At 43.6% G+C, this 27,395-nt stretch overlaps 1 protein-coding gene across 2 annotated transcripts in view; it reads left to right on the forward strand.

Moving 5' to 3' along the window:
* Window positions 1–27,395, forward strand: part of TAFA2 (TAFA chemokine like family member 2) — a 212,760-nt gene that overhangs the window by 118,031 nt on the left and 67,334 nt on the right. The window lies entirely within an intron of this gene.

The raw sequence follows: 27,395 nt of genomic DNA on the forward strand, positions 1-27,395 counted from the left end.
CACTGTACCCTAACCACTAAACAAAACACCCTAGAAGTCTAGCCTGTGGGATTCTGGCATAACAGCCTCCCTCTCCCACAATCCCAAATTTGGCCTCTCTGCCACATGACTGGGCCTCCCAAGACTGGTGTTAACTGTGGAGGACAGACTTTTAGACTTGTCAGAGGTTTTCCCTCAAAACACCTGAGTGGCAGTCACTCTCCTCCAGATTCAGGGTTTCAGATGTCTTAATAGCTTCTTCAGCTATTAACAAACAACAGCAGTGAGAGATCTTGGTGGAATCTCCTCACTCTGCCACAAAACGTACCCGAAGGCACAAAAGCTCACAGACAGAGCCAAAAAGCCAAAAAGGCCAAAAAGAACCCCTCAGCACTCTCGCTGACTCTATTTATAATACCTGCATTTTTTTATCCCACAGATGGAGATATCCCATGCAGAAGTTGCGTATTTTCGCCCTGACAGAGTCCACTTGTCCGAATGGGGGATGGACATTTGGTTTCACGCCATAAGGCACGCTCTATTGCAGTGGCTAAGCGACACACAATAGGCCAATGGCACAGGGCACGGGAAGCTGGGGCAGGAGCTGTGGGTAACAGCTTAGCGGTGGTTTGGGGCACAGGAGCACATCCATATCAGGAAGACAGAGCTTGCATGCCAGACTTTGGGGCTTCAATAAGAGGTCTGGAGGTAGTGGAAGGCTCGATGGTGCAAGCCTTGGGGCTCTGCTTCAGAGCTCGCTACTCCCAGAAGGAAGGGGTATCACTAAATGGGTATGCACTCAAGTGGCTCCTAGTAACTTTCTATCCCAATCCCGGTGCCGGGTTCAGCGATTGCTGCCCGAAGGACCTGGGTTCAGCGGTTGCTGTCCATATGCTAGGTTCAGTTGTTGCTGCCTGGCAGCCAGGATGTGCCCCTTATGCTCACCCAGCTTCTTATGTTGTTATTAATGAGTGGGCTATGGACAAATTCTATTCCAACTAAGAATTATGTCAGTGGTCAATAGAGCGAACATCCACACATCTGCATGCAACTATATTTAATAGCAGAATGTATTGCAACTCTTTGTAAATAATCAGAGACTTTGCCCAAGTATGTATCTTCCTCAGGAACTTTCCATAAGTAACTTGGAACTGTGCTATGAAGAAACTAATGGCATATCAGTAAAACTCTGAGGGATGAGCCAGAGAGGTATGCTTTGATGGAAAATGAAGAGAGCTATTTCATTTTCACCTGCCATTGGGGTGAGGGTTATCAGCAGATTCAATGATTCTTTCTCCAGTGGACAGCTTATGAGCATTTGTGGAATTTAATTTAAATATTATTTCTGATAATGGACTACAACTACTGCTTATTACAGACTAGTTTTTATTAAACTTAGTGGTACATATTCTGTTGTAGCATACACAGGATTAGTCTGTGAAGTAAAGCAGAGTAGGAACTTGTATATATTTTTTCAGTTTGTTGTATAGTGGGTTTATTTACTGGGTGTTAGATATGATGTTCTTGCTTTCAGTGAAAAGTGTTGAATTCCCTCCTTGTAAGTCTGATCACTCATTTTCATAGCTTTAAATGAAATTGAAATAATTCTGTTTCTTAAAAATTATCCTATTTCCCATAATCTGTACTAGTCTCTAGTCTGGAGATCAGTGTAACTCTGCAAGAATTCCAGGCCCACCTGAAGGTTGGCAATGCTAGGTTATTTTATTTAAAGCTATGAATATGAGTGATCTATCAGACTTACAAGAAGGGAATTCAGCACTTTTCACTGAAACCAAGAACATCATATCTAACACCCAACAAACGAACCCACAAAAATTGAAATAATTTTGTTTTCTTAAAAATTATCCTATTGCCCATAATCTGTACTGGTCTCTAGTCTGGAGATCAGTGTAACTCTGGAAGAATTCCAGGCCCACCTGAAGGTTGGCAATGCTGGGTTAGATAGGGAATGCTTTGTAGCCTACCACTGGATAATTATTTGATCTTAATGTTTTATGGCTATATATCTGCATGTGAGACTGCAAAGGAAGGCAGTAGCAAACCAACTCTGCTTTTCACTTTGCCTTGATAGCCCCTTGTTGAATTCCCCATGAGTCTGTTGCGACTTGATGGTGCTTGCATGTATTTATATGTGTAAACATGAATATATTTGTCAATCTATTTATTTCATAGACACGTGGGCAGTATGGCAATCTGGAGCCATGCCTTCATGCAATCCTTCTGTACTGAAGTAGTTAAGAGCAGGTGGATTCTAATCTGGAGAACCAGGTTTGATTTCCCACTCCTCCACCTGAGTGGCAGAGGTTTATCTGGTGAACCAGATATGTTTCTGCACTCCTACATTCCTGCTGGGTGACCTTGGGCTAGTCACAGTTCTTCGGAACTCTCTCAGCCCCACCCGCCTCACAAGGTGTCTGTTGTGGAAAGAAGGGAAAGGTGTAAGCCTAAGGTGACCAGATGGTCACCTTCCTCACCCGGGACAGGGAGGTGGTCTTGTGTGTGTAGCGATGCTGCGCACAAGGCGTGCCCACATCAGACACCACGGAAGCTTCTAAGGCTTCCTTGGTTTGCAGCTTCCCGTCACAGAGGCTGCAAATCGCGAGCCCCAGAAGCTTTCGGGCGACGCCGGGCTGCAGGATCAAGCACAGGCTTCTGGGGCTCGTGGTTTTGCCGCCCTGGTCACAGGGCTGGCAAACCGCGAGCCCCAGAAGGCCGGTGCACGGTATCACATAAGCCGCACTGTTTGTGTAGGCCGGAGACAGGGAAGCGCCCCAGAAGCGGCACTGCAGTGCTTCTGGGAGAGCTCTCCCTGTCTCCTGCCCGGGGAGCGCCGCGCAAAAGGCAGTGTGCTCCTGCAGCCACGTGTGCGCGGCCGCAGGAGCACATTCCCTAACCGGGACATTCCCTAAAGCCCGGCGGGACGCGGGACACCTCACGCAAAAGCGTGAGTGTCCCGCGAGAAGCGGGACGGATGGTCACCCTATGTAAGCCACCTTGAGTTTCCTTACAGAAGAGAAAAGTGGGATATAAATCCAAACTCTTCTTCTAGTTATCCATCAGCATGGTTTGATTTAACATATTTAAGAAGATTATTGGGGTGGTGGTGGTGGAGGAGGAGGAAGCTAAACAGAACTAATTAATCCTGCACTCTGTATTGTTCCATTTCATAATGCAGTACTTGGCAAAGCAATAATAAATGTGCATGCTGTCCTAGTAAAGTGAAAAGATTAAAAAAACCTGAAATAATTGAGATAAGTTGCCAAGCCAGATATTGTTCTCAGTATTTGGAATGTTCCTGAAGCTGAAGGTTGCATTATAGCACAATCCTATGTAGAGTTACTCCAGTCTAAGCCCACTGATATGAACAGGCTTGGAATGGAGTAACTCTTCTTAAGATTGTACTATTAACAATGCAAAGACCACCACCTTCCTTTCGAGCAGCATGTATCCTCTTCCCTAGCATCACATAATATAAACATGAAATTGCTTTGTACTGAGTTGAACCATTGGCTTATCACATCAGCACTGTCGACTTTGACTAGCAGTGACTCTCCAGGGCCTCAGGTAGTGGTCTTTCATTTTGCATGTTATCTAATTATATAAAACTGAAGACTCCAGGAGACTGAGCTTATGATCCTCTCCATGCAGACCTGATGTTCTACCACTTACCCATGGGCCCACCTCTAACATCCATATATTTGGTGAAAAAGCTTACTAAAAGTTAAAAACCTATAAGTTACCCTGAGCTATATTTATAAATACATTCAGAAAGTGTATATTAAACCTTTGAAGTATAAAGAATATGAAAGAACAGAAATAGGAAACATAGCACATAGAAATTTGACACCCTGTTCATAGATTTATATTTTACCTGCTGCAGAAATAAAATTACTTTAATGGCATAATGTTACAGTGCTTTCTATTTATGTGCTATGTGATCACTGATGTCAAATGCTTATACTGGAGGGGGGGGGGGCTAACACTTTTTATAGCTAGTAAACGTTGTTTTCTGTTCCCAAGCAGAAAGAGTTTGCACCTGCAGGTATTGGAAGAAACCATTGATTATGCTTTTCTCTATGGTTGTTAATATTTATACACAAATGTTGCAGTTATACAAAATAAGCTTTATATGTTTGCTTCTGTAACATGGGCTTGTTCTTGAATGCAGTGATTACTGTTTATTCAGCATCTAAAAGTGTACAACCAGTTTGGCCACAAAATGAAGCATACTGGAAATTACAAGTTCACAAATGAAGCCATACATCTTTTGTCCCTCCTCATTGATTTATATGTACGGTGTGCTGTAATTAGGAAGCTTTGAAACTCAAAGAATTAATATTCTAGGAAAACAGCCTCTGCCTGCTAAAATTATATCCTGTGAGAGAAGCCAGTTCAGGTAAACCACTCTATGAAAGTGTATTGCTTCATGAGTGGTAGGAATTTGCAAGATTTACGTGGCAGAGCTATAGGCCAAGAGGGGCTCAGAGAAAGTGTAAAAATACATTCAAACACCATGTTCTTTTCTATATTATGTGCTCCGCAGAGAATCAGGTCCAGTGCAGAATACAGGTCTAGAATGAGAAAAGTTGTAAAATTCAGTGCAGGGAAGGACAGGATTTAATAACAATAAATATTGTTATTTTAATTAATGGGAGTTGTTTTGCATACTTTGCTCAGGCCCTTTCTGCACGGGCCTCCGGGTGCCCTCACACTGGCAGGAATTCTGCCGGTGGAAGGGTGGGGGCCGTTCGCATGCGAGCCTGCAAGTGGCCCCCGCAGAGGCCGGCGCAGGAGAGGCGGCTCCGCACAGAGCCACCTCTTCCCCGTCCCTCTCCCACTTACCTCGTCGCCGTCGTCGCCCTGCTGGCCTCCTAAGCCCTGCCCACGCTGCCCTCCGACCTCCAGGGGTTGGAGGACATTGAGGGAGGGTCTTAGGAGGCCAGCAGGGCGATGACGGCGACGAGGTAAGTGGGAGAGGGACGGGGTAAACAGTGTGTTCCCGGCGGTGCCATTCGCGCTGCGCCGCCGGGAACACGCTGTTTGCTCAAAACCTGCACTTCTAAGGGGTGTTTTTGAGGGCGGCCTGACGCCGCCCTGGGGGAAGGGAAGGGGAGCCAGGTCGGCGCTGCTGCGTTTCAACAGCGCTGCCTGTGCGAACGGCTCCCTGGGGATGGTGTTTTTGCCGTCCCCAGGCTGCTGTTTTTGGCCTGTGCGGAAAGGGCCTCAGTTAAGTTCAGAAGCCATTGTAAATATTCTGTTGTAGGAAAGGGTATTCTCACTCTACAGTAAATAGCAACAAGACATAATGGTAGACAGTAAAGAATGGCTGTCTAGAGTGGCTTTCATAAAGACATACATAGGTTATAGTGACCAGATGTCCCGTTTTTGGCGGGACGGTCCCGCTTTTGAACAATTTCTCCCGCGTCCCGCGGGGTTTTTAAAAAGTCCCGATTTCCTCTTTCTCCCCAGCTGCTGCTTTTTCGTCTGCTGCTAATGCTTCTGTCGGACCACAGCCGAGCTCCCTCTCAGGGGAGGGGGAGGAGGAGTCAGGCTGACGTTGGAGAGGGTTGTGCTTCCGACTCCTCCTCCCCCTCCTTCCCTTCCCCAGCCTCAATCTGGTTTGACGTTGAAGAGCTGCTGTATGACTGAAGGGGGCAAAAAGGGGCGGGGAAGTCCTGGGCACTGCGAAGCAGGGTGAGGAGCACGTGGCGGGGACCTGGTGGGGGCGGAGGAGGAGACTGGGCCAATGGGGACATCTGGGGCGCCTTGTCCCGGGCGCTGCAGTGTTGAGTCACGTGGGGGGCACCTCTCCCCTGCCTCCTCTCCCATGCAGGAGCAAGGCAAGAGGAGACCGCCGGCTCGCCCATGGGAGCCTGGCTGGCACTTACACAAAGCAGCCAGCCAAGCCTCTGCTGGCCACTGGAGCCCAAAGCCTGCAGGGAGGAACAAGGAGGCAACTAACCCAGTCATGCAGGCAGGCCAGCCAGCCAGCCGTGTGGGGGGGGGTGGGCACTGAGGAGGAGGGAAAAAGCCCTCGTTGTCCCCAGCTCCTTCCTTCAAGATGAGAGGGAGGAGGAGGAAATCCCTGCAGAGAAGGAAGAGGAAGGGAAAAGCCCTCCTCGCCCCAGTTCCTTCCTTCCTTCAAGATGCAGGGGGAGGAAAAATTGACCCTCGCTCAATCAGAAAGATACCAACCAGGAAGAAAAGGTGCGTCATTCTCTCTTGCTCTTTTTCTCCCCCTTTGTGCTAGTAAGAGATTATAGACTGGAATTGGAGGTGGGGGTAATGTGACTCCACCGGAGTCAGAGCTACTTTCACTTTCCAAAGCAGCCCGGGCATGTTTCCCTTTCTTCAAAGGACTTGTTACTGCTGCTGCAGAACTGGCGACCTGGAAATGGCTGCCAGGGGTTGGGGAGCCTGCCTAGAAGAGAGTTGCTTTGGCTGACATTTGTAGGCACCGCTCAGGAGGTAGGAAGATGTTTCCCTTTGCATTCCAAGAAGTCCAGGGAAAGTTGGAAGGAAGTGCAAGGATGAATGCAGCAGAGTGGGTTTATTGAGGGAGGAAGAGGAACCCCCAGCACCTGCCCCTTCCCAAAACAACTGCCAGGTTCAGATCTCCCCATCCTTCTTGCTGGGGGTGCAGTGGCAGAAACTCTCCAATTTCCCCTATGAAGTGCGCTCTCTCTCTCTCTCTCTCTCTCTCTCTCTCTCTCTCACACACACACACACACACACACACACACACACACACACACACACACACGTACGTGTTGGGGTAGTCCAACAGTTTGGATGCAATTCCACCTGTCTGCCTTTTGTCTGTGGTGTAACTGCATGCCTTAAAATCACTAATAGTACAGATTAATCAATATGTTAGATATGATTATGTCTCTGCAGCATATTAAGTTAGAAACTTGCATGATATGACTATTTGTTCCATTTTTAAAAAGCCCCCACTCCTCCCTTTTTTGCAAGGCAAGTCTCCTGCTGGAGAACTGGGTGCAGCTCTTCCCCTTCCAGCTTCCCGCATCCAGCCTGATATTATGTTCTTATGGTGGCGGGGAAGGGTGGCAAGAGAGGCTGAGGGATTGCAGCCTGCCCCAGCCTACTTGGTGATTTGCTAAAAGTGAGTTGCCTCCTGGCCTGGCGTCTTTCCAATAGTCCTTTGTTTTTAGAAGAAGAAGAAGAGTTTGGATTTATACTCCCCCCCCCCACCTTCTCTTCTGTAAGGAGACTCAAAGGGGCTTACAATCTCCTTGCCCTTCCCCCCTCACAACAAACACCCTGTGAGGTGAGAGGGGCTGAGAGAGCTCCGTAGAGCTGTGACTAGCCCAAGGTCACTCCACTGGCCTGTGGGGGAGGGCACAAGCTTATCTGAATTCCCCCCAGAGAAGCCTCCACACCTTCTAAGCAGCAGAGCAGGGGAATCAAACCCACGGTTCCTCCAGATTAGAGTGCTCCTGCTCTTAACCACTACTACCACTGCTTTTGAACTTTCAAAGGTTTTCCTGGGCATAAAATGACCTGGATTATTCTGACAACAACCCTGTAAAGGTAAGCCAAGTATGAAAAATGCTACTTTCCAGCCGTCTCTGCCCCACTTGTTGGCCTCTTTCTCTACCCCTCCCCCCACATATATGACAGTTTTCTGCCTCGGCTTCATCACCTCCCTTGAAATGAAGGGCACCTCCTCCACATTCTCCCCTGCCACAGGTGATGGTTAGAAATGTGGCCACTGGCCACGATTGGGAAATGATGCTTAGACAAAATGGCACTTAGTCTTGTCTGGCAAGGCAGGTGCTGGCTTATCATTGCACTTCCAAGCTTGGAGAATCGCTCCTGTTGAATTTTTGCTTGCCTTGCTGATGGTAAGGCATAAGAGTCTAAAAAACATGAGGGTATTCCTGTTTGCAGGTGGATCTTTTAAACTGGGGAGGGGGGAATTTGATCTATTAAAATAATAGGGCAAGGGACTGACAGCTTCTTCATGATCCCCTCTATGGCTTTCCTCTCCATCCTCGTCCTGAGCTCATTTACTGGGAAAACATCCCCCACCCCCAACGTGGAGATGAAACACATTATGCTATTTATTAAACCATTCAAAAGAGCACAGCTATTTGAGTGAGCTTTGGAGTTGTTTGGAGCTCTGAATCAGGCCAGATGCTTAATAAAGAGTTCTGAGGGGTAGGAAAGTTGGTGTTATGCCGAGTGTGGTGAGAGGACCTTGAAAGGTGGATTCTAGAGTGTAGTATCTGTATTGTGCAGTAAATGCAGATATGTTGTGAGAGAATCCTTAAGATATGAACTCTTGGTGTTTTTACTGAAATGTTTATTAATTCAAGAATAGTTTCCATCATATAAAGATAATGTAGGTTTGTGACTTTTATTACAAAATAAGTTATTTTGTAAAGACTGTGAGTTCATGTTAGTAAGTGCCTTATATTGTCAGTATTAAAATTCAGTATTTGCAACTACTGACTTGCTCCTGTCCTTTCCCTCCCTCCTTTTCTTCCTGACTCCGTGCTGTGTTCCAATGCTGGGGGGCAATTAGAGTTCTAACTGCCACTTGCAGAATTCTGTTGGAACTCTCTGTCAATCTTGGGGGTTCTATGACTGGGACAACACTTTAGAATACTGTCACATGCATTCATACTTTACAGGTAATTTACAAACTAGCATAAAAATTTCAGGGTAGACCACTTTCTACTTTCTCTAGACCATTTCTGTCATGTGGTGCCACCCTAGACACAACTTAGGGCCATCCTAGGATGCCTTCTTTGCAGCCCAACCTGGGCAGTGCGGAAGCATGATCTGGAAGTGGCATGGACCTGCACTAATGCATTTGCCCACCCTGCTAGAGTAAGTTGCACCTAAACCAGTGGGAAGAGCAAACAGGGTGGTGGTCGGGCACTGTGGAGTTGTGTGGTGCCCAACCTGGAAGAGGCTGCCTGTCCCAGAGCCATACCAGACTAAAAGTGGATGCCAGAATGGCTGGGAACAGGCTAGGGATGTTGCCAGGGTTGGAGTCAGTTTCCACCAGGCTTTTGACCTGGTAATGCCCTCCGCATAACCTTGACTTATGCTATTTTATTTCATTTGATCCTGCTTATAAAGTCATAGTTTGATATTGTTCATTTGGACTTACATTACTGAATTTCTGTGAATACCATGTAGCTTTCGCATTTAACTGAAAAAAAATCATGATGCATTTCTCTACTGCACACCCTGCCAATTATGTTCTTATGACAAAAAGACTCTCCAGTTTTCCCCCTTACATCCTCTTATGAATGAAAGGCTCAACAAGTAATTACTTCTAAAATTGTGTTTATTATGGACTAATATTTTGACTCATTGACTGTGATACTGCTGTGGAATGATAGCAAAAAATTAAGCATGCATTTGGCTGCTGTCATGGACCAGTATACAGACACTTCCATTTAAAGTCATATGACACTTAAAGATTTCCCTGACAGTCTCCAGATGATATCCTGAAATTTTGGTGCTGATACGTCCAAAAATGCACCCCTGCAGGAACATCCCAGAAATTTGCCCAAGAATCTTTGTTCTGTATTGAGGTTTCTGCATTGCTGTCAATGGGGGTTTCAGGCTGTGTTGGGGCACATTTATGAAGGCTCAGTCTCAAAACTTTCATGGTCTCATCAGGAGACTACCCTAATGATACCCCCCAGGTTTGGTGCAGTTTGGTTCAGGGGGGCCAAAGTTAGGGACCCTCAAAACTGTAGCCCCCATCTCCTATTAGCTCCCATTGGAAACAATGGGGGATGGGGGCACCCACTTTGGAAGTCCATAACTTTGGACTCTCTGAACCAAGCCTCACCAAACCTGGGGGGTAGCATAAGGACAGTCTCCTGATGATACGCTGAAATTCTGGTACTGCTAGCCTAAAAACTGTGCCCCCTGCAGGCCAAAAATGGAAAACCACTAAAAATACCCAAAACCAAACCCTGCATTTTGATGCCCCCCACAAGGTGATGCCCTGGGCAGATGCCCACCTTGCCCAATGGGCATTACACCCTGGTGCTGCATCATTAGAATTAGGTAAATGAAGCTGTGGTTGTGTTGAAGGCATTTGGAAGAACTAGGGAATAAGAGCAGACTCAGCACATCAGTTTGTAATAGAAGCAGATATAATTGTGGAAAGAAAGCTACATCCTCAATCAGTTCTTTGGTTATGCTTGAAAGGGAGAGACAGTTATACCAAATGTTTAATCAAGACACACACACCCCCCCCACCCCCGGTCAATGGTGTCCCACTTTACCAATGTTAAAATCTGGTCACCTTAACATAGGTATGAGTACACATTTGTTTATTGCTTCTCTAATAAATTATTTTAGTGATTGGCATCCTCCCAGTGTATTATTTTACTGATAAACAAATAGTCACCTTTAACAAAATAAAATTTGGCAACACTTTATAGGCTCATAAACACCAGTCACTGAGCAATTTTATTTAGTAGAATGTATTTTTATGCGTTTGTATTTTATGTGTTTATAGCACATGTGTTTTTTGTATTCCACAGATTGGATATAGGCATTGTTTGCTTAGAGGGTAATGGCTGAATAATTCAATAGACATGATCCAAAAATATCAGGAGATTATTCACTAAAATGCAGTGCTATCCAGGTTTATGCCTCCTACAGAGCAATGTAAAATAAATTTGCAGGAAACACCACATAGGAACTGAACATAGTTGCAAAATTTCATTTTATTTATTATTTGCACTAAATGTTATCCAGATGTCTTGAGGCCCATAAGATAGCAAAGGGCGAGGCACGGGCCATGGTCCCACTAATGCTTTTCTTCATGTTGCCACTGTGTGATGTTTTCTTCTACGCAGAAAGGTTTTTCAAATTGAAAGGATCTGGAGGCAGCATTTTGCATGCAGGTATTATGTTGCATACCCTTGTTGTAAAGCAAGCAAGAAACTTCTCCAAATTCTGCAAATCTGTGAGTTTGGATTTTGTAAAGCTTAAAATTGGCTTATCCCTTGTATTTCCTCAGAACTCAACCAGACACAGTGACCGATTATGCCCAGCGAAGTTCCCGCAACTTCAAAGAGAATGGCCCAGAAAGTATTTATTTGCGGGCATGTTTAACATTGTTACCCCTTCCCATCTTTGCAGCAGGGCAGGCATTATCCATTAGCTGACTTTTTTCTTGCATCTCTGGGGGATTTTTGCGGATTCTGTAAAATGCATGCGTACTTTAATTTTTAATATAATCTTTATTTTTTATATTTAATCTTATCCAGAATGGATATATTGATCTATAGATAGATTTATATATCCATCTATAAACATTAAAAAGCAAACTATTAAAGAAGAGTCTTGAATACAGCATCTGTACACTGTGCCGAAACACTGCTTGTCTTTTATGATGCAAAGCAAGGGGAAATAATGATGGCATGCAGAGTGCAAAACCTTAAAAGGACAATGTCCTTTGCTAAGCTCCCCAGGTTCACAATTGTCCATCTCCTGATGTGCTATAAACCCAAGCGTCAAGACTGATGGGCTTTTCCCAGTGTGGTCTAGAATCACTGATTGCTTGTGTATAAAACTACAAGGCTGGCGACATCCCAGTTTGTTGGGGAAATGTAGGGGCAAATTGGGTGTTTGGACTGATTGACTAGTCCTGTTATTTTCATATTTTTAGTATTAGTATCATGTATTGATATATCAATATGGTTATTTATTTATTTTTTAAATCTAAAGTTATGCAGGAGTGGTGAGCCCATGGACAATAGAAATGATACAGCAGGACAAGAGGTGGAAAGTAGTCAGCAACAGGGAGGAGGGTGAGGGGAAAGCATGCAAAACAGCATGAGGGACTGGGGGGGGAGTTATACTAGGTCAGCTGGCTGCAGATGGAGAGAAGAGGTCCAGGGCAAAGTTGTGCCCATTGGCAAATCTGTCCCTCCCTGGCAGCAAAGCAAAATTATAATTGTGCTATCAATAAATCTGCCTGCTGCAGAGAGAGTGGAAAGTAAAAGCAGGGCTAGAGGAAATACGTTGGTACAAGAAATCTTGCCATGGTGGACGTTCGCCCCACCATGCAGCAAACACCTTGTGTGTAATCAGCCGGTTATTTTTTTTTAAGATAAGCTGTTGTTTCCTTGATCCACTCCCTGTGCAGACAGGTATAAACACATTAATAATTAATGTGCTTGCTTCTACTGCCCAGATATGTTTTGCTCTTGCAATGTGAGTATGGGACTTTTATAATTTGGATGCTTCCCACAATTCTTGCCATTTTGAGCATACTCCCTTACCTATTTCAAAACTGTTATTTTTTTCTGTCATCATATGACCATCATTTGGTCGTGTCAATAATAATGATTTGAACGGTTTATATTGAACGGTTTCTTCTCCCATTTAATCCTCAGAACAACCTAAAGATTAAGGTGAGTATGTGTCCAAGGTCATTCAGCAAGATTCCATAGCTGAATACATATTTGAACCTAGTTCTTGGGGTGGGGGTGGGGGGTGGATACAGGTGCAAGTGGTAGAAGCCTGCTCATTATCTTCTTTTCCTCCTTATTTCAGGGGTAGGGTCATGGCCAATTACTCCACCAGTGGGAATCCTGGGGCAGCAGATCTTGTTGTTCATTGGCTAAGACCACTCTTACTTTCTGTGCATACCTCTTTGTAGAAGAAGAGGCAGTTGCTAATTCTCTATCAAAAACATTACTATTGCATCTCTCTCATTCTGTGTAACTGCGAATGCTGCAACAAGTAATCATAGAATAATTTCTGACCAGTAGTAAACTCATCCTGAGAGTGCTTATTGGTCATTCAAGCAAGCATACATCCTGGGGGTTAAACTTGACATTCAGATTGGAGAGGTTTCATAGCTTTAGATCTTGTCTCTTTGTTTTTAACATTTCAATATTTTGTAAGCTGATACAGAATTTTTGTCTCCCTATATAAGTGTATGGATATAGTTATAAACTTGCATTAATCATATCCTCTGACTGAGTTCTGCATAGTGATTTGCTTTTACATGATTGAATGTACAGTGAAAATTTAATTGACTGCATGGATGTTGCATTCTGTCTTCAGCATTTTTTTAAAGCACACAGCTGTCTCTTTGATAGCATCTTGGTTCTGTAAGTGCTAGTAAAAATAATGGGTAATAACTGATGCCATTAACAGGCAGTTAATTTGTAAAAGGCCATGAATTAACAGTTTTTCTATTTATGTGGCACTCTGATTTTTCTTGCAAAAGAAAATCCGCAGTGATGAATTATTTAAATCCCAGTTTCCCTGCAAGTCTACAATCATGTGCCCTACGGAGATTGGAGTACATTCTGCTGTGAGTATTGTGCAAAAGATTAGTAGCTCCTTGGTGACAAGGCTGCCATAGCAGTGTGAATTGCACTTTTAATTTGTCTTCCCATCTGACAGGGCATCTAATTATACTTTCTAAAATCTGTTCTAAATCATGCTTTCTAAATCCTTAGTTGAATGATATTTACATAAAAAGGTAAAGATTAAATAAATTGTCTTAAGTCGTATCAGCAAATTATTTAAATGAGATCGCCTTTTCTTGGTGTTTGAAGTTGAATGCTCATTCTGTTCCCACCATGCTCAGGTCCAGTCAGCCAAATCCAGCAATGAAATATGTGATGGGTGCATTTTACTTGAAGATAATGCAACTCTTCTAGTTGCTGACTTGTTGATTACTTCAGTGCTGCAACATATCTGAAACTCAGTATCTTCTATCTTCGGTAAAATCTATTTTTTCAGAACAGCAGAAATGTGTTACTTAATCAGGTTTATATAATGAAAGAACAAGCCACACATTCAGGCAAAATGGTTACTTTTACCCTCTCGTTCTTTTTCTATCTCAGTGTAGAAGATTGTCATAAAATATAATACCTCGTTTGTTTAATGGTACATCATTATGATTCCATAAAATACCACACTGCATTCATATTTTTCTTACTGTGTGTGTGGCATAAAAGGAGATGGAGTCTTTTTTCCTGAACACCTGGACCAAGTGTACCACTTGCAGAATTCCAATCACAGAATGGTCCTTATCAATTTTCGCTCTGCTATTTTTTTATTTTTATTATTAAATTTATACACCGCCCTCCCCCAAAGGGATCAGGGCAGTTCACAACAAAAATAATAAGCACATCATACAATGATGGTAATACACTTTAAAATATAACATCCAATCGTAAAACATGTCAAACAACAACACAGCAGAACAGATGACGTCCAACAATTAAAACTCCCCCTAAGAGGGAACAGCAAAGCCCCAGATTGTTAAAATAAAAGGAGGGGAGGGGAGGGGGCATCGACGTCAGCAGCTGGTCTCTCCAAAAGACTGGTGGAATAGTTCAGTCTTACAGGCCCTGCGGAACTCATTAAGGTCCCGCAGGGCCCGGACAGCTGGAGGGTGTTAGCCTTGCCCTTGACACCCCAATATATATATTATTTCATAATATTTTCCTGTTAAACTACATAGGCAGAAGCCACCTCTCATATTTTTGTGTGGTTAGCAGAGTGTCCAAGCTGAAAGCAGGCCCCAGGCAAAAGGTCTCTTTGCAAGATTAAATCAGTGGATGAGTTACTCCTGCATGACCTGGAGGTCTCATTTTGTTTGTGGGCATGATCTTGATTACCACACCTTGCAAAGATACTGTTAAGACAAAGAATATGGAAAGCCACTTTAGCATCAGTTGCTGAATTTCACTATCTCTTCTAGCAACAGATGGTTGCTTCCTTGCATTTCCCCAACCTCTAGATATGATCTCCCTCACAACAAGATCCCATCCTGAATCAATCAAGCCTCATTCAAATCTGAATACTGAAGGCAGAGACTGTAAGAGTTACTTTGCATAAAGCCATTCTGTGCTTCCTGATATAATCTAGGACCAATTGACTCCCATTGTCCCAAGGTGTAGAACAATAGAAGAGTCGCTAATTAGCGCAGCCCAGCAAGCCCAGCATGGGAAATTCCAGAGAATTTAGAAAAATGAAACTTAAAACTCACTTGTTCCCGCCCCTACCTGGGCAAAAGGGTATAAAAGTTTAGTTCACCCCAACACCAGTGCTCTATACTAGCCTGTACCTCCCTTGGTCTGGTCAGTTTGAGACACGATATCGTCCTTCGCCTGGATTCAGATGCTGGTCATTTGAATCCTTGCCTTCTACAAGATCTTCTTCAGCTGAATTTAGGTAACGTATTACCCTGAAAACCCCCCTCCATTTCTATCCTCCCATCTATACTTTAACACCTTTTTATATACCAGGAACTTGAATGTATGTGCTCTTGTGCCTTACTGTGTGTGTGTATTTTTGAACAAATTTATATAAAACGTTTAAACTCAATTTGGACTCTTGCATTACTCTGTGGAATATTCATTGCCAGAATTCCTTCCCCGTATTATACAGTCTAAAAGATCTCCTCTTGGCCCCTCTTGCTGCCAACATGAGTGCTCATTCCCCTTTGCTACTTTTAAAACCATATGTGTGCTGTTACACTCTTCGCAGCTGGTGGAGATTCCCTTTAATGAAGCCCTTACCCCTGTTAGGCCAGTAACAAGGGAGAGCATTCCACCAGGCAGGGGCCAGGGCTGTGAAGGCCCTGGCCTGGGTGTAGGCCAACCGCATCATGGAGGGGCCAGGAACCACCAGCAGATTGGCCTCTGCCGAATGCAGAGGCTGAGATTGGACATATGGGGCCAGATGGTCCCGCAGGTACGAGGGTCCCAGACCGTGTAAGGCCTTAAAGGTTAAAACCAGAACCTTGAAGATGATTCGGAATTAAACCGGAAGCCAGTATTTCATTCCACTGTGCCTCTTGACCTGAAATATTACCTCTCAGGAGCAGCAGCCAGTATAACTTGGGGTCTGCAATATTCTGAGGAACCAATACAAATTTCCTGTTGTCTAAACTGATGGAAATGACCCTCTGTGAGCTGATAATACGTTTTGGATGAACTCCCTATATTAACTCTGATATACATTAACAATCTGAATGGATGTGTGAGAATTTCAGAACAGCTTCTGACATAGCTATAAAATGTTCACTTGACTAAGCTTGCCAGGTAGTGCCTGGCAAGTGGTGGGATGGGTGGAGGGTGGGGGTTAAAGTGTCACAGGAGAAAAATATAAACATGCAACTTTATGTACTTACCAGAAATTGATACAGAGTGACCAGAGTAGTTGTAGGAATCACAAGAAACTCTGTTGTAAAGTCATAGAGTTTCTGGCAGTTCCTCTGGAATTAGCTCTGAGAATCACTAGTTTCTGGTGATTCCTAAAGCTACTTTGTCACTTGCTGTACAACTTTTGATATATAAAAGAGGCTGCTTTTATTCTTAATTTTTATTTTGCCATCACTCCAAGTAACAGTGGGCAATGGACAAGCGGGCAGGGGATTCCTTTCCCTCACCTGAAGCTTGGTATCTGTACACTAGACAAATGAACATCAAGAAAGCAAAAGTAATGACTACGGAAGAATTACACAACTTTTTAAAGAAACTGAAATTGTTCAAGATATTTTGTTTCTTGACTCCATTATTAACCAAAAAGGAGAGTGCAGTCAGGAAATCTGGAGACTGGGGCCCTTTCCACACGGGCCTTTTACAGTGCCCTAGGGACAGCAAAAATGCCATTCCTAGGGAGCTGTTCGCATGGGGGGCACAGCTGTATCGCAGCCGCGCTGCCTTCGCTCCCCCCCAGCAGTGCGAAGCTCCTGTTTCCAAACCTCGCTTCCCGAGCGAGGTTTTCTGGAAACAGCGGCTTCCAGCTGCTGCCGTGCGAACGGCAGCGGCTGGAAGGCACCATCCCCCCTTTTACGATCGACTTACCTTCCCTGAGACCTTCCGGTGCGTCGCCGAGGCCTGGGGACATGCCCCCTGCCCTGCGACTTTGGAGCGGTCGCGCAGGGCAGGGGCGTGTGTCCCCTGGCCTCGGCGACGCGCAGCGAAGGTAAGTCAATCGGGCGATGGTGCAGTGCTGCGCCGTCTTCCCTGTCTTTACCAGACCGTTCATGCGAACAGTCCCGGGGGGGGGGGTGTCGGCGTCATATATTCCGACGAACCCCTCAGCGTGGCCGTGCAGAAGCGGCCTGAGATTGGGAAAGACTACCAAGTAGGAGTTTGAAAAGATTCTTAAGTGTAATGATGTGTCACTGGCAACTAAAATCAAGTTAATTCATGCCATAGTATCCCTCGTTACTATATATGTGTGAGGGAAATTGGACAGTGAAGAAAGTTGACAGGAAGAAAGTCAATTCATTTGAAAATAGGTATTGGAGGAGCGTTTTACAGACCACACAGACTGCCAAAAGATAAATATGTGGGTTGTGCATCAAATCAAACCTGAACTATCCCTAGGAGTTAAAATGACTGAACTGAGATCATCATACCTTGGTCACATGAGAAAATTAATAACTGGAAAAAAAACATAATGCTATGTTTGAAAGTAGCAGTAAAAAAGGAAAACCCACAAACAGATGACTTGACCCCATCAAGGAAGCTATAGCTCTCAGTTTGCAAAACCTGAGCAAGGCTGTTAATGCAGATATTACAGAGGACATGAATGCATAGCATTGCCATGGTTTGGAAACACGTACATAGTTGGTGGTGGGCTGACTTTTGGGCCAAGAAATTCCTAGTTCAAATGTTATCAGACCTATGAATTTTCTACTGCTATAGTATGGTACACTAAGAATAAACCTTGCTGAACTAACATTAAGCATATGATCAGGCTGTACATAGGTGAGCGCCTGTTCTCTCAGCCTCCATCTCAGTATTAAAAAAGATAATTATACTTTTTTTACAATGGTGTTGTAAAAGTGACTGAGTGTGAACAAAAGCTATCTAAATGATAACAGTCATTTAGTCTGTTCCTAGTCATTCCTTGACTATGATGATAAATCATATAAGTGGTATGAGGAGACTTTTTTTAAAAAACTGGGATCACACAGGGTGTGATGTTGTTCTAGAAACTGGAGGAAGTTGTACAGTCTTCCCATAGAGTTTCCAGCAATTCCTAAACCAGTGTGATGTCGTTTCCAGTTTCCCTTGAAAGTGATATCATAGTACTTGTGAAACTGTCTTTAAAAGAAATTATGTGTTAATTTTGATTTCTTTAAATCATGTGTTAGTTTTGATGGCCAGCATGTATAGTGTTTAAGAACCGCTAGACTCTAATCTGGAGAACCGGATTTGATTCCCCACTCCTCCACATGAGCAGTGGAGACTTATCTGGGGAATTCAGACTAGCCTGTACACTCCCACACATGCTAGCTGGGTGACCTTGGGCTAGTCAGAGCTTCTCAGAGCTCTCTCAGCCCCACCTACCTCACAGGGTGCTTGTTGTGAGGGGGGAAGGGCAAGGAGATTGTAAGCCCCTTTGAGTCTCCTGCAGGAGAGAAAGGGGGGATATAAATCCAAACTCCTCCTCCTCCTTCCTCTTCCTCCTCCTCCTCTTCCTCCTCTTCCTCTTCCTCTTTTCTGGTGAACTAGATTTGTTTTCCCACTCATTCATTCCTGCTGGGTGACCTTGGGCTAGTCGCAGTCCTTTAGAACTCTCTTAACCCCACCTACCTCACAAGGTGTCTGTTGTGGGGAGAGGAAGGAAAAGGCATTTGTAAGTCCCTTTGAGTCTACTTACAGGAGAGAAGGGGGGTATAAATCTAAACTCCTCTTCTTCCAATAGGCATGCTTTTTTATTTTTTTCAGGGAATGTTACAATTACTTAATATAGAAAGGTAGGTTTGATTTGAAATGTAAGATACTAATAAACGTAAAAACGTTCAATAAGAGAACACATACTTTTAGGATCAAACTTGCTGGATTGTACTGTTGGCACAAACAGAACATCTGGTGGTAGGAAAAACATCCTTAATCTCTTTTTTGTTGTTGTTTGGGTAATACTTTTAATAATCTGGAAATGCTTACACTTCAAGCTGAGGGCATTTCTCATAAACTAGGATGCCTGCCTTTGCTTTGAATACTAAGAGTATTTTGGGGTGGACTTTGAAGCATGGCTGTTTTAAACACTTTGATATCTTGACATACAATCTTGAGCAACTATTTGGTGGTGATAGCTTCAAATTATGCTTCTCTTTTGCAATGGCATTAAAAATTAAACCTAACTCCCTTGGTGTTGAAAATTTTGTTCAGTGCTGATTGATCTCTTAAGTCTGTGTGTTTGCTCTGGGCATTGAATAGTTCATTTTTTATTCATCAAACTATAACATCATTTGTAAAATAGGGAAATTCCACCCAGTTTAGTATCCTTCCTTTGAAAAAGGAAATGGCTATAATTTTTAACAGTATTAGAGGTGATCTTTTGTGTGTAGCATACTTTGGATGAAAGAAACATTAAGAAAAGATAACCATGTGTTTATCCACTTTGCACAGTAGACCAGTATATGCGCACAGAGCAGGAAGTTGCAGCTAATCTCCATTCTCTGACAAGCATACTTGAAAATAGTTTCGTGTTAAACAAATATATGTGTACATATGGATAGCAGTAATATACAGTAGATATACATCTATACTCTCAACTATAAAATATAAAAGTACATACTTGCAAAATGTTAATAAAATTTATCTGTATCATCAATTTCCTTCCAGCCAATTGCAAACAGTTAATGTATGTGTGGAACATCTAACATTATCTGTAACTTGAACAACATCAATCTTCAAATTTTCAAACAACATTTTGTATGCTCTTAATTTTACCATTTTTGAATAGCTCCTTTATTTTCTTAAACCTGTCTGTTTTCTTTGACCTTCTCGATGTATGCAATTATTATTGTTTCAGTACTTTCCAGTAGAGCTGTTCTGGGTAAGAAGATTATTTACATTTGAACCCGCAGAAAACCACAATAGGAGCCCACAGTGATCAGTTTGACTACAGTTGCTTAGAGAGTATTCCTGAGATTTCCATCTGTCATGGTCATATGGATGCCTTTGTGTCTGTCTGTCTGTCTGTCTGTCTGTCTGTCTGTCTGTCTGTCTGTCTGTCTATTTGCTATGCTCTCTCCTGGTGAAGATATAAACAAAAGACTTGGACAAACTATCCTTATCATTTATGCCTCTTGTGGCTTGTAAAAGCTGCAAGAGGAACCCAATGAACTTGGTTATTGGAAGGCTTGATCTTCTAACTTTGGCCCTTTCCGCATGGGCGTTTAATGGCGCCCTGGGGACGGCAAAAACGCCGTCCCCAGGGAGCCATTCGCACAGGGGGCGCAGCTGCTTCGCAGCCGCGCCTCAGCTGGTCGCCCGACGTATGGTGTGCGCTCGTCGCATTTCCCAATTTTGCTCGGGGAGGCCGAGGTTGTTTGGAAATCGCCCGGCTTGGAGCCGCTGCCGTCGATGCCAACGGCAGCAGCTCCCAAGGCGCCCTCCCCTAACTCCCCACCCGCGTCACTTATTTCCTGGTCCCTGGCCTCTTCAGCGCGTCGCCGAGGCCTGCAGGGACACGCCCCTGCCCTGCGGCGGCTCAAAGCGAAGCGCTGCGAGGGCTGGAAGCGTCTCCAGGTCTCGGCGACATATGCCAGAGGAGCCAGGGACAAGCCTGGCATCAGCCGGTGTGGACGGGATTGCCTCCGATTCAAGCGCCCGTCATCCCAGGCGGTTCTGGGACCATCCATGCGGACGGTCCCAGCGTCGTCGGGTCGGTGTGCATTACGCCGACCCAACCCCGTCTGCCCCCATGCGGAAGGGGCCTTTTAAAGGGGTTATAATCTGATAATTATTTTTAAAAGTCATTTTTGGACCTAACTATTGCCCAGTATCAAATCTGCCACTGGGAAGAAAGTTCTGAGAAGAGTTGTGGAAAAATAATCTCTAGTATTACTGAATGATTGATCCAGATAATTTTGAATTTGGATTCCAACTTTCTTATGATATGGGAACCACCTTTGCATCACTGGATGCCAGTCAGAGACCTTTATTAGGTATATACAACACAGGAATTGTAGAGTAAATCCAATAGAGAACAGTAAAAGTAATATGGTCAGCAACCAGAGGAACCTAATTCAAAAGGTGCAGCAAAAATTTGGCTACGATTTCCATTATTTCATCCTTGGGATTGTTGAGCAGGAAAATAATCTTTTCATTGATAGGAAGATCCGAGAATCCAACTGAGAATCCAACCGAGGTTAAGGCAGAGAAGTTTGGCCTAAAACTGTTATATTTAGGGAAGGAGAGCAAGATGTGTTCAAGGGAGTCAGTGTAAGTAGAGCAGAAAGAACCGTGTCGATTTTGCCAGGGGATGTTTTAAGTACTGGCCTTGAAGTAAAGATGATGGAAAGGAATTGCATCTTGCTCTTGAGAATGCCCATCTGAGTTTATGGTTAGGAAGTTGGATCAGATAATGGGCAACACAAGGCTTTCCATGAATAATCCCAAAACACAAGGGTGAACAGGAACTCTGTGCCTTGTTCAAAAGATATTGATATTCCTGCTCAAATAATTTGTTTTGTAGTTGAAGATAAACCTCACTGGCAGTGAGCATGAGCAAGGAGTTCCAGGCAAGGGCCAATGGGGAGATCTTAGCCTCAATTAGTAGCTACCAGTCAGAGGTCTGGAGTTCATGCATCACTAATTGGACCAAGTTGTGGGAGTCCGAATGGAAACAGAGGCACACCAAAAATTTGAACGTGGTGACCCACGCCTCGGTTTCCAGAAGGTGATGTCCTGCCTCAAGGCAAAGGACTGCGTAGGGGACACAGTGTGGAATTCCAAAGATTTTATATAGGAAGCTGGACTGCAGCTGTTCAAGCTTGGATTTCCATTCATGGATCCATATGGGAACCCCATGTATTCGGTGTTGAACCACTTTCTTGTTGACTACTTTCAGGGCTGCTGGGATGAATCTGCCACCATTAAGGTTAAAAAACTTCAGAACAGCAGCAGAGGCACATTTACTACCCTTCAGGGCCTTGTCTCTATGGCTGTTTCCGCACGGGCGGAATATGGCACGGGCAAAAACGCCGTCCCCAGGCCGCCATTCGCACAGGGGGCGCAGCTGCTTCGCAGCCGCGCTGCCCTCGTGCCTCCCGCCCGGCGCCGAGCCGGCGTTTTCAGAGTGTGCTGGGAAGCGCACTTTTCTGAAAACGCTGGCTTCCCGGCGCTTCCCCCCCCCACTCCCTGCCTTCACTCACCTGCTCTCCGGCCCTCTGGCGCATCGCCAGGGCCTGGGGACATGCCCCCCTGCTCTGCGACACGGAAGCAGGCACGCAGGGCAGGGGAGGCGTGTCCCTAGGCCCCGGCGACGCGCCGGAGGGCCGGAGAGCAGGTGAGTCGACTGGGCGACAGCGCCCAGCGGCGCCGTCTTCCCGGTTCTTTCTGGGACCGTCCATGCGGACGGTCCCAGTGTTGTCGGGTTGGCGTCAGAAACGCCAACCCAAGCCCTTCCGCCTCCATGCGGAAAGGGCCTATGTTTAGCCCAGCCAGGCTTATGTTGGAAGACAACTAAGTATTTGAAGGATCTAACTTGCTCAATAACTGATCCCTGAATAGACCAGATCATAGGAATATGAGCGTTTGAGAAAACCATCAGGTCAGCAGGGAACATCCCTGGTACAAGGGAAAACATCCCTATTGGTGATGTCCATCACATTACCAAACAGAATGCAGAAATACTTATGCCAAGTTTGAGAATCAATGTTGGAGATAGAAGGAACAGATGTACGCATTCCATTAGTGACTAGGTGCCAAAAGCCTCTGGAATCATTAGACTGGGCTGCTTGAATGAGAGCACTCCACTTTATACTAATTTGCCTGTGGAGATTCTCAGGTAGGAGAAAAGATAGGCAGCTCTTGAGTGTAAAATATTCTTCTTAGCAGCACCCTGGTGTCTATAGACAGAAAAGAGCTTTCTCATAAGTTTTTTAGTTGCCTTGCATTCCACAGTGAAATTAAGATCTCATGTTGCCTTAGAAGAAGCATAAGCTTTGATTGGGGTTGCAAGGGCCCTAACCAATGATTGGGTCAGATTCTCAAATTTAGCAATGCAGTTGTCCGGGGATGAGGATGATACCAGAGAACATCTGCATTGCATCAATGAAGGACTATGAAGAAGGGAATCTGCGGCCTATCTGGAATGCTCATTCCACCAGATTTTGTGCAGTATGGAGTGGGTGCAGGATGTAGTCACAACTCTTGATGGACATAAAGTCTACTGAACCACAAGGGGCATATGGTCACTCCAAACGTGGGGTGGGATTGTTAAAGACTGAGTAATATCTAGGTAAGCCTGGGAAACTAGAACATAATCTAAGACACTATTGCTGCAAGGTGAGATATGCATGAAGTCACCTGAAGATTTAAACTGAGTCAGGTCATTTAAAATAATTAAATCCGATTGAAGAGTAAATTTAACAAGATTTGTGCCCGCAGGATTAAGGGAGGCTCCTTTAGATTGTCAGAATAGAGCAAAATGCCATGGTAAAAGCTCAAGGTCTAAGCCTTACCGATTCTAGCATTAAAGTCACCAACTAGAATCACCATGTGAGGCTGATGAGTTTGACAAAAGTCAAAAAGATAGTTGTGAAGATCAGACCATAATTGGTTCCCTTTTGAGGTCTGTATACACAGGGGAAGGTAAATATTAACCATTAGGAATGTGGGTGTAATGCCAATAAGTAACAGTGCCTGAGCCCAGTGCTCATATGGGGCAAGTTCTTTGACAACAGCACCAAGATTCACACCTGTCAAGATAGCAAGGCCAGATTTATGCTGCCCTTTCATATATGATTTGAAGGCAGGAAGATAGTATGAGTTAAACCCTGATAAATAGATTGGGGTGGGGGATTATATCTCCTGGAGAAATATGATGTTAAAACCGGACAAATAATTATAAAAATCAGCATCAGTGAACTTATCGTGCCATCCGGCTATATTCCAGGAGATGAATTTTAGAATGGAGGAAGAAAGGGGTGGGTTGGCAGATAGTCAATCTGGTTCAACAGCTTGGTCAAGGGAGCCACATGTGTCAGAAAAGATGCAACCATTGGACCCAGTTTCAGCTGCTGGGGGAAAAGTTGAGTTGTTGGAGTTCACCACAATATATGCATAATCAATCTCCTTAGCATCTTCTGCAGATTGAGCTGTGGGAGAGGTGTTAATTTCAACTTGAGTGGTTTGAAGTTCTTGTGCCCATGATAAACAATCGGTTTGAGGAGGGGTGTAGATATGTCTAAAAGCACGGGAGTCCAGTTCAAGTTCACCACCATAGGTTGTAGGGCAATGGGGTTGAATTGTTGTTGGGGGAGAGCTTTCATGGTCCTGGCTAGTTGATGGGGAGAGGCATTCAGACTCCTGTGGTAATGAGAAAGAAACATACTCAGGTAACTCTTGGTTCTTGAAGTGAGGACCCTTTAGAAGTCCTCACTTTTTTAGGCTAGGGTCTCTCGAAGTAGCTGTAATCTCAGTATAACTTCATCTTGTTCTTCAGGAGAAAGGAATGCAAAGGTGCTTTTAACATTCTGTTATGTCAAAGTCTGTTGGGAAGGCATTGATGGATTCAGCGATATCCATGGCATTGTCCAGATGGGATCTCAGCAGGCTGTTGTTCGGCTTCCTTAAAACAGGCTGTAGTTCATTGGGTGAAGGATCAGCAGACTCAGCATGTTGAGATAGTGGGGATCTATTGAAGCGGGCATTCCTGAAAAAGGGAAAGAGGGGGTGTTGAAGAGTTCTTTGAGAGACTCTTCTGGCAATTACTCCCTTGGATGCCAGTCTAGATTCAAGTGCGAGAGGGAGACTGTCTGGATCTTTCTTTTATTTTTTGATACCATCAGCCATGGTATCCTTCTGGATTGTATTATTGAAATGATACCAACCTGTGATCTGTTCTGGTGTGTTGGTCCCAGAATGTGTTGTTTGGGGACTTCTCCCTCCAACCATGATTTATGGGGTAATTCATGGTTGCAACTTGTTTCCCATGCCATTTAACATCCACACTAAGCCTCTGGAAGGGTTCTGGCCTCTATTGAACATTTCTTAAGAAGAAATTACTATATTCAACCTATATTTTTTATATTGAAGTCCATTTCATGTTTTGTAGTTCCAGAGTATCAGAAAATGGAATAGTTCCAGATAGGTTTAGTTATGGCTATTCTACAGGCTGTTATTAGGCAAGTTACTACCCTAGTGGGCCTCATTCTCTATTACTTGTTTCATGGAGGTGGTTATGAATAAAATTATATTCTGATTACTTCAGCATATCCTTGAGTGTCTGCAACACCTTTCTCCCATTTTGTCACATATTCCAAGTTCATTTGGATTTATTTATTTATGTTTAAAAAGAATTAATATATCATTATACATTGTCTTTTAGGATAATTAAAAATGCTTATCTGTAACTGCTGATAAATGACAGTTTTTTTCCTTATTATGTTACATAGTTATCTTTTAAGAAATCCTGTAATAAAATTGGCTTGGGGTAGAAATTTTTGTCATGCTGGTGAGCCAACCCAACATCAGTTATTCTCACTGGAAGAGTCAATTCCCATCTCCTGCAGATCAAGTGTGTTAGTGGTTGTGGGTTCTGTGGGGCAAAACTTGGAAGGAGTTTGCAACAACCAAATTTTTAAAAAATGATTTGCTTTTTCTTAACGTATGACACTTATCAACCATTAACATTGAACTGGTTGTGGTGGGTTTTCTGGGCTGTGTGGCTGTGATCTGGTAGATTTTGTTCCTAATGTTTCACCTGCATCTGTGGCTGGCATCTTCAGAGGTGTATCACAGAGAAAAGTCTGTTTCACACTGTATCTAGTGAGAAGGGAATATTGTCCAAGTCCCAGGGTGGGGAACCAATCAGTAAATGTTTGGGTGGAACTTGCTATGGGGTTATCAGTCCATTTTTTAAGTACTGATAGCCAAGATTTGTTAATTTTCATAGTCTTTTCTTGTTGAAGTTGTCTTGATGTTTGTGAATTTTAATGGCCTCCCTGTGCATCTGACATAGTAACCTTCTGAATTGTCCAGAATTTCAGTGTTTTCAAATAAAATGTTATGTCCAGTTTTGTTTAAGACATGTTCTGCAACTGCAGATTTTTCAGGATGGTTAAGCCGACAGTGTATTTTGTGCTCCATAATACGAGTCTGAATGCTGTGTTTTGTAGTTCCAATGTAGACCTTTCCACAGCTGCAGGGTATGCGATAGACTCCTGCAGAAGTGAGGGGGTCTCTCTTGTCCTTTGCTGAGTGTAGCATCTACTGTATTTTCATGGTAGGTTTGAAGATGATTTATAGGTTATGCTTTTTCATCACTTTCCTTATGTTATCTGTGATTCCCTTGATGTATGGTAGAAATATTTTTCCTGTGGGGGGCTGTTTCTTCTCTGTTCTCTGGGATACCATTGGGGCCATCCTTCCCCCCCATTATTTCACTTTTTCAAACAAAGGTTTATTTTATATTTTGATTTGATTAAATTTTAAATGTCACAATATGCATTCTTATGTTTTAATAAGGTTGTAACTATTCTATAAATACTTTTTTAAAGGAGGTTGGCAATTCTAAGTAGAGCTGGAATTCTGTGAGGCTGTAGTCATAGCGAATCATTATCTGACGACTGGTAGTGGGTGTTGGGAGCCTGAGGGAAGTATTGAGACAGAATACATGTGATGTTATGTGATGTTATTCAATCATGTTGATATAAAAAGTGTATTATTGTTTTATTTGTGTTGACTTGTGTAACATATTTTTTATAAATCACCAATAAAACTGGAACTAGCAAAAAAACTATGAAATACAAAGTTAGCATATCAGGGAAGATTTGTGATCACTCATGTTTAGTCTGTCTTCAGCTGTTTTGTATTTATTTGGTTTAATTTATTGATTTAATAACTTACTGCTCATATTCCAAACAAATTTGTCAACTCGGATTACAATCTGTTTTACTTTATACCTGACTATATATAAAGTATCTGCCAAATTAGGGTAACACTTCATGCATTTGGGGAATTGGATTGCAATGCTGCACTACTTTTTCTCATTTTTTTCTTGGCTGTTTTTTGGTACAGCCAATAGACCTCACTCTCCAGAATTCATTACTCTATTTTCTTATTTCTCATTACACTAACATTCTGCCTGTAAAATTGAAATCTTTGTTTCCAAAATAACAATGCTTGTCTGTTCCATTATTGTTGGCTAGCTATCTGAATAAATATCTTGGCAATTATAACTCTAAGGTGCTTTGTTGCTAATCACATTGACTAATTAGAATTCTTATTGAAATGCAGTATAAGGTCTTGCATATTTGAAAAATCTGTATTTTTAAGACAGCTGAAAGCATTCAGTCAAGCTCTATGACGCTCATATGCTGCCAAATTAGATGTTACAACTCTTAGAAAATGAAATAGCTGGCTTAGAGCCCAGTCCTCACCAAC

This window comes from Sphaerodactylus townsendi, linkage group LG06, assembly GCF_021028975.2.
Source record: "Sphaerodactylus townsendi isolate TG3544 linkage group LG06, MPM_Stown_v2.3, whole genome shotgun sequence".
In the NCBI taxonomy this organism is placed as follows: Eukaryota; Metazoa; Chordata; class Lepidosauria; order Squamata; family Sphaerodactylidae; genus Sphaerodactylus; species Sphaerodactylus townsendi.